The 7,762-nt window shown below is 52.9% G+C and overlaps 1 long non-coding RNA gene across 3 annotated transcripts in view; it reads right to left on the bottom strand.

Moving 5' to 3' along the window:
* Window positions 1–3,099: 3,099 nt before the first annotated feature.
* Window positions 3,100–7,762, bottom strand: part of LOC132004399 (uncharacterized) — a 159,514-nt gene continuing 154,851 nt past the window's right edge. For all 3 annotated transcript variants that reach the window (XR_009400504.1, XR_009400505.1, XR_009400506.1), the window contains exon 5: window positions 3,100–3,967. This is a non-coding gene — a long non-coding RNA (uncharacterized LOC132004399). The remainder of the gene's footprint in view (window positions 3,968–7,762) is intronic.

Raw genomic sequence — 7,762 nt, 5'->3', positions numbered from 1 at the left:
CCTTTGTAAAATCCTTTCCACATTATATAGGTACACAGAAGTATCTGTATACATGCATACACACATGTGTGCACCTATATGTGTATGGATTTTCCGAAGACATACACTGAGAGGTAATTATTCACATTTCAGCAAGAATCCGCACTTAGCAAAATGACCGAATGTGACGATCCTCTCTACAAGGCTCAGGTTAGGGAACCTGACACATTATGGAAGGAAAATCCACGGAGACTGAGCTGACAGACAGGAAAGCCACAGGAAATCCGTGCGCTTCAGAGATCCTCTCACATCCAGGGAAACCCCAGAACTTCTAGAAGACTCTTACTCGTTCTAGCGGGAAGTGGAGACTGCCTCCTGCGCTGGCCCCACTATGCCTCCATGGGAGTCTGAGGGTTGTAAAGGCTTCGCGGTCGCAAAGGCTTCTGTCCAGCCCAACAGGACAGAATGGGCATTCTGCGTCTGCCCTCTGTGACCCACACAGGCAGCACTGTTCCATGTATTTTCCTGTCCTTCCTCAGTTCAGAGTTCACGGACTGGCTGAGGCTAACTTTCTGCAGCTCCGAAGCGACTTCGGGTGGCGAGCTCCCACGCAAATTGAAACACTCACATCAGTGAGGGGGTTTCAGAAGCAATGACTCCTGCTGGGCCCACGGAAGGGCAGTCCTGGGGACTGAGGTCCCCCAGCTCCACCACTCCCAGCACCCCTGCAAACCTGAGCTGAGAGAGGGCAGGGGCAGTGAGGAGGGGTTGGGGGATGCGGAGATTCCTGTGTCTCTGCCCCCTCCCCTCCACCTGCTGCTTCCAGGGACAACCTGAGCCACCATCAGTGTAATACACGTCACTCACTCCCCCCCTAAATCATGAAGGGAAAGGGCCCAGCTGGAAACACATCCTGTCTTCCTTCAAGGTGAGGTGACAGTGGGGCCAGGCACAGCAAGGGGGGAGGATATTGGAAGGCGTTGAAAAGGAGCGCTCTTTCTCTCCCCTGTGGAGAGACCAGAGTCTTCTCCGGTAGGTAATGAAAAAGACGCAGACTGCCTCTGTGTCCCCGAGGAAGGGCAGGCTCCCCAAGGCTATAAGGCTAGAGAGCCCCAGGACCCAGAGCCCCCTCACCCCTGCAGAGACAGAGGCTGCATCCCAGGGAGCGCATGGTGACTACTTAGCCTGTCCGGACACCCAGCATGGCTGGGAGGGGGCTAGCCATGATGCTGGCTCTTCCTACTTCTTAGCTGGTTGTTTGGGGGCCGGGGGGGGGGGGGGGGCTCACCACCTTCAAGCCTGGGGCTCAGTCCTGCTAGGAAGAGAATGTTGAGCTAAAGGATGCTGACATGCCCCCCCAAACCCCACCTCCATCCCTGCCTGTTTCTGCTACTTACTGCATTTACTATACTACTTGGGAGTCTCTCTTTCCCTCTCCCCAACCTTTGACCTCTTAGAAGACTAGGCTTTCTGTGTGTCCCTTTGTATCCCGCGCACACAGGAAGCACTAAATAAATGCTTACTGAAACAGACTCTTTTTTTTTTTTTTAAGATTTTATTTATTCATTTGACAGAGATACAAGAAGGCAGAGAGGCAGGCAGAGAGAGAGGGGGAAGCAGGCTCCCTGCTGAGCAGAGAGCCCAATGCGGGGCTCGATCCCAGGACCCTGGGATCATGACCTGAGCCAAAGGCAGAGGCTTTAACCCACTGAGCCACCCAGGCGCCCCTAGACTCTTTTTTTATTTTTTTTTAAGAATTTATTTATTTATTTGTCAGAGAGAGAGGGAGCACAAGCAGGCGAAGGGAGAAACAGGCTCCCCGCTGAGCAGGGAGCCTGATGTGGGGCTCCATCCCAGGAAGGCAGACCCTTAACCCACGAAGCCACCCAGGCGTCCTGAGAAACAGATTCTTTAAAGCCTTACAACCACACTTGTCCAAGGGGCGCAGGATCTGGAGGACAGCAGACCCAATCCCCAGGAATCCCGGCAGGGTATCCTAACCTCTCCCTCCCTCTCCCCTCTCCTTCGCCACACATTTCCCCCAAAGGAGGCTGGGAACTGGCCCACTGCTCTGCCTCACATAATTTAACAATAACAAAAAGGAAAAAAAAAAAATGCAAACCAGCCCTCGAGGAGAAAAGGTAGCAAAGAGGAAAACACAGAAACCCGGGAGAAGAGGAACATAATGTGCACTGTGTACACACAACTGCAAGTTAGCATATCCCAAAGCCCCCTGGACAGAAACCAAACAGGAAATCTAGAATCATTACCAAATGCACTTCCCTGATTTGCCCTGCCCTCGGCCCCTGGGGGCAGGCCAAGGGACCTCAGGCCCTGCTCACCCGGGCTAGAAGCCTCGCCGGAGGGCGGGACTTTGATGGACTGATGGGTATTTCCTCCCCTCCCTCTTCCCTCCTGACCTCTCCGTAGGGTAGGGTTTCTCCGGGGATGGTTGACGGGATGGGACGGAAGCCTCTAGCTGCTGCCACCTCCCAGGAGCAGCAGGGCTCAGAGCCTTTCCACGGAGGCCCCCCATGGTGTGGGAGTGGCAGGTGGCCAGCAGCTGGCCGCCCTCACCCCACTCCACGGAGAGCTGTATGATGGCCTCGGCTTTGGGATCAAGACCTCCTGCTCTTAAGAAAACAGATCAGAAATTTTGGCATCCAAATAAAATATGGGGAGAGGAAGCAAGTAACCCTTCGAGCGAAAGGCAGGCCACGAGGTGGAAGTAAAAAGCATGAGCAGAACCCTGAGCTGCCGTGATCACAAGTTCAGGTTCATCCTCTCCGGGGCTATTGCTCTTGCTTGGAAGTACCATCAAAGACTGCACCCGGGCCCTGGCTGCCTCGCCAATCCGTCAAAAGTCAGCCGACCTCGCGTGTGAAAGGCCAGATAGGAAATATTTTCAGCTTCAGGGCCAGGGGGATCCCTGTCGCAAACTCTGCCACTGTCCCACGAAAGCAGAGACCACACAGAAATAAGGGGCGTGACTGCGTCCCAATAAAGCTTTATTTACAGGAGCACCTGGCTGGCTCGGTAGGTAGAGTGTGCAACTCTCCATCTCATGGCTGTGAGTTCAAGCCCCGTGTTGGGTGTAGAGATCGCTTAAAAACAAAATCATTTAAAAAAAAAAAACTTTATTTATAAAAATGGACAGCTGGCCAGCTTTGGCCCACAAGCTACAGTTTTCCTACACGTTGGCACAGTTCATGAAGACCATGGAATGATACAATGGCCGAAGACTACAGGCTTTGAAGTCAGGCAGCCCTAGTTCAGGTCTTTGCCCGGGGCTTACTGGCTGCGTCACCTTGGGCCAGTCACTTACTCAAGCCCCACGTCCCACCTTTAGCGAGTCATCATGCCCGTGTCACCGGGTGAGAGTGAGGACGGAACCGAACCGGCTAAAGCATTAGCCACTCCGTAGATGCTCCTTGTTCTCATCTGGAGGGGAATTAAGGGGCATCCCCGGGCAGGCGCGGCTGTGAGTCTTCCGCTGCTGTTGGAGGAGCATCTGTACCCCTGGCGATGATGGTCCTCGGCATCTTTCCACGCAAAAACTCGTTTCCTAAAATTCAGTATTCGCCGGATTCACTTCAGGACGCTAAGTCAGTTGGTTGCTCGTAAGAACTGACTGCGGAGCTTTTAAATCTGTTAAGCCGGAATCTCTGGGGGTGAGACCCTCAGGGATCGAGTTTGCCGTTCTCCAGAGGATTCCACGGGGCTGCACAGAAGGGAAGAACAAGGGAGAGCGTGTCCTCTCCTTTCTTTCTTCTGCTCCCAGTGGCGGTCCGTGCCCCGGAAGCATTAGCATCACCGGGGAGCTCGTGAGAAAGGCAGGTTCTCAGGTCCCACCCCGGACCTGCCGGATGGGGCTCCCGGCTTCGACAGAATCTCCAGGGGGCTCCTGCGTACGTCCGACGGGAGGAAGATCAGTCTAGTCTACAGATGCCTGACCGAACTTGGCTCTTCCTCGGAATCCCCTGCAATGCTTAAAAAAAAAAAAAAAAAAAAAAAAATTCACCATCTCACTGAATCGAAATCACTGTGGGTGGCCTGGGATGGGTACTTTGTTCCAGCGTTGTATTTGCAAATGTTCAAATGTAGAGGAATGTTGTACCCACACACCCACCACCCAGATTCTAGGATTCTCCAGCTTTTGCTGTGTTTGCTTCCTCACATACCTGTGCACGGATCTACCCATCAACCATCTCGCTGTTTCAATGCATGTCAAGGTCCACTGCAGACATCCGGACCCTTCATCCCTAAACACTGTGGTATGCATATCATTAATTTCTAACAAGGTCTCCAATTGGTGCAGCCATTCATCTAGTGAGAGTCTTTTTTTTTTTTTTTTTTTCTGTCCAAAAAAAATGTGACTCAAGACTTGGTTAAAAAAAAAAAAAAAAAAAAAAAAAAAAGCAGTCCTCTCCCTCCAACGCTTAAAAAAGGGATGCCCTGGGCTTTCTGGGGTTGTCACTTTCAGGATTAGGGGAACGTCTGGTGTTTGGCCTCATTCCACATTGCTCGTGAACCCCACCTCCTCTTTCCCTTGGTAGTACCTGGAGACAATGGCCACGCACTGCTACCTCCCTGCATGTCTTGTATTTAACACTGTCATTAACTGTGTTCATGTTCCCCAGACCTTCCCTGGTGTGTCTCCTCCTGGCAAACCCTCCAGGTCTTCTGCATCCCGTCTGTGGAGACTAACCGTGAGCCTGCCATTACAAATGTCCAATACTGTAGTCGAGAACGTTGGCCATAATGTCACCTTTCCCTCTGGTTTTCCCATATCTTCTCCTTGTTTTTGCTTCATTTTGTTTTTGACCATGACCATGACTGCGGAATATAAAGTCCCCAGCTCTGTCATTCGGGGCTGCCGTGAACCCAGAAATGAATCAGATATTTTTCTGACCACTTTAACCCAGAAACCAGGCAGAACCATTCATTCTGGACAACGACCAGAGCCCGTCAGTCCATTACTGCTCCCAACAGCTTTTTAGGAATGTTCCAGAATCCCTGAGTTGGGTCTGCCTGGTTCTAACTAAACTTCTGCTCCTCCCCAAGGCTCGCGGATAGTCACCAGAACCCTTGAGATAAATTAATGAGAGTTATTGCCCCTAAATAATTGCCCGATGACTTCCAGATTATTCTTCCACCATCTAGGAGAAGTCTGAGCACACACCCCCAAGCTGCTCTGTGTCAGAGATAACTGGGTCACACATAAGGTCACGCTTCGTTCAGCATTTCCACCTACAAACATAAAAGGGCGAATGGGCTCTCTCACCCCCTGCCCCTTGCCCACTTCTTTTTCCAGACCACCCACTCTCTGTTTGCACTGGTCCTCCAACCTTGAAACCCGACACCCTCCTCTGTAGGAACCACCCATGCTTAAACAAATAAATACCCCAGAGCTACCCACTCCCCCGAGGTATTCAAATAAATGTCCCAGGAAGGAGTGTGGGGGAAGGAGGAAGGCCACTCTGGGCCTTCTCTGCTGGGTGCCTGCCTCCAGGCATCCCTGGGCCCGGGAATCTTTGCATATATTGGACTGGTGGTTCTGTGCAAGGCTCACCACGTGACCCACCAGACTGGAGAGGGACTCCATGGGCTAAGAGGTTCTGTAAGTCACCTCCGGGGAGGTTTGGCTGCTGGAGCTCCGGGAAGGGAGGCAGGGACAGTGGGCAGGGCTCCGTCAAAGGGGAAGACCTCCAAAGCCTGGGGGGAGTCCTCCCTGAGCTCCTCCTTACTCAGCCCTCAGCGTTGAAATCCCTCCAACCGGGGATGGAGTGTTAGGTGCCATTCGGAGAGTGGATGGATGGGTGAGTGGGGAGGAACAGGGACCAGTTCTCTGTGACTCCGAAACACTGAGCTATAGCCCCGAGACCAGCCGGCAGTGAGGAGGCGAGGGGTGCAGGGGAACAGGACGACCCGCCCAAGCAGAAACCAACTTGTGTCTGACTCCATGCAGAAAACCACCAAGAGTCTTTGGTTTCACGGAATGTGGACGGCTAGGAATAAAGTCTCAGCTTTGTCACGGGTCGGTTGGTCAACGGAGTCACTAATGAAAAGGATTTTCAAGCGTATCTGGGAAATAAGGAGCGGGGAGACAACGGCTGCTTTAAGAGACTCTCAGATAGTTGCAGACCTCCCCCTACCCCTCACCCCCACACCGGCCCCCACCCCCAGGAAGGGAAGGGGAGAGACGTCCTGTCCTCAGAAGTTGGCCAAGGAGGTTTTACGGATGGTCCAGGAGAGTGTGGACGAGACCTCCCTAGGAAGCTGGCCGAGAGCCGCTGGTGCTTAAGGAAGAGGGCGGGGAGAAGGAGCCTACGTTTCAAAAATAAACACAAACCCCAAAATAAACACTGTTAATGGAAGTGACTAATCAAGGGTGTGCTGAACTTGGTGGTTCTTGATAAGATACAGGTGGAAATGCACTCGGAAAAACTAACAGATTTTTTTTCCCCCTTCGGTAAACAAAGCGAGGGCGAAGGTGTGGGGGACTGGGGTTGGCGCACAGTTCCACCGCGCAGCAGGGATTTAAAACACAGCTTCTCAAGGCCAACGCCACCGATATTTGGGGCTGGATAATACTTTGTAGTCGGGGGAGGGGCTGTCCCGTTCATCGTAAGATTTTTAGAAGTTCTCCCGGCTTCTACACACATCTGAGCTCACTGTAGGGGCTTAGAGGGCCAGACAGCTGGCCAGGTGATGAGAACATAGGACCTCATGCATTTGAACGTCTGCTGGACGTTAATGGCTGTGCACTCCTAGGACCTCACCAGGAAGCCAACCGCTGGTCCCCAGACCAACATGATCAGGGTCTTGTCGATGAGGAAACCCAACAGATGAAGTCCCAGAGCACACAGCTTCCAAAGTTTTGGAAAAACAATTGCCATGGCCTCACAGTTGCCTCGGCAGGGAAGGGGAAGGACTATGACCCATTTCCAAGAAGAATTCTCTAGACAAGTCACACCAGGATGCCACTTGGAGTCCACGGGGTAGACCCGCCTGCCTCGTGGGGCTCCAGAGCGAGCCACAGGTAGGACCAACGAGAGTTACTTCTCAGACACCAAGTTTCTCTTGCAAGGCAAAGACTAAGGAGAATGCAGGGTGATTGTGGAATGGTTTTTAAAGACACTGTTTTCAGAGACCCCCTTGGCCACCTCACCACTTCCAGTTTCCAGAGTCTGCAGTGACCTAATCTATAGTCAGCTGTCCCTTTGCAGGGGGGCGGGGTAAGAAGGATTCACCAAGGTCTGAAAGCAAAACGCCAACCGCTTCATTGGCCATCTTTGCTGGCGAGCACCTCCACGATGCTCTGGGACCCCCCTGAACCCAGGCGGCCCACATTCCCAGAAGAGAATCTCACCACTCGCGATCCTGCGCCCAGGCAGCCTGGCCTGCTATGTCATGAGTCCCATTCCGCAATGCGACAGAAGGGGACATTTACCACGGGGGAGGGGGGTGGTTTCTGTCGCTTGGATGCACGGAATGAAAACCACTGCCTGCCTGTCTTACCTGGACAAGTAGAAACTTTGAGATGCTTCTACCTGGCCTCCCTAAGCTCTGTCTGGAGTCAGACTGCTGGGCTGGAGGAGAAGAGTGATGGACCACGCGAGACGGAGGAAGGGGAGAAGCCACAGGGCCCGTCCGCAGGCGCTAAGTCCTGGCCTCTCTCTCTCTCTGCCTCCCCACTCTCCACCCCCTATTCTGGAAACACCGCAGAATCATCTTCCCCGCCGGCCTGCTGCTTCCCTCCTCAGCAATCTGCTTTTCACAA

This window comes from Mustela nigripes, chromosome 16 (genome assembly GCF_022355385.1).
Source record: "Mustela nigripes isolate SB6536 chromosome 16, MUSNIG.SB6536, whole genome shotgun sequence".
In the NCBI taxonomy this organism is placed as follows: Eukaryota; Metazoa; Chordata; class Mammalia; order Carnivora; family Mustelidae; genus Mustela; species Mustela nigripes.
The sequence above is the reverse complement of the archived record's forward strand: the minus strand, read 5'-3'. Positions and strand labels throughout refer to the sequence as shown.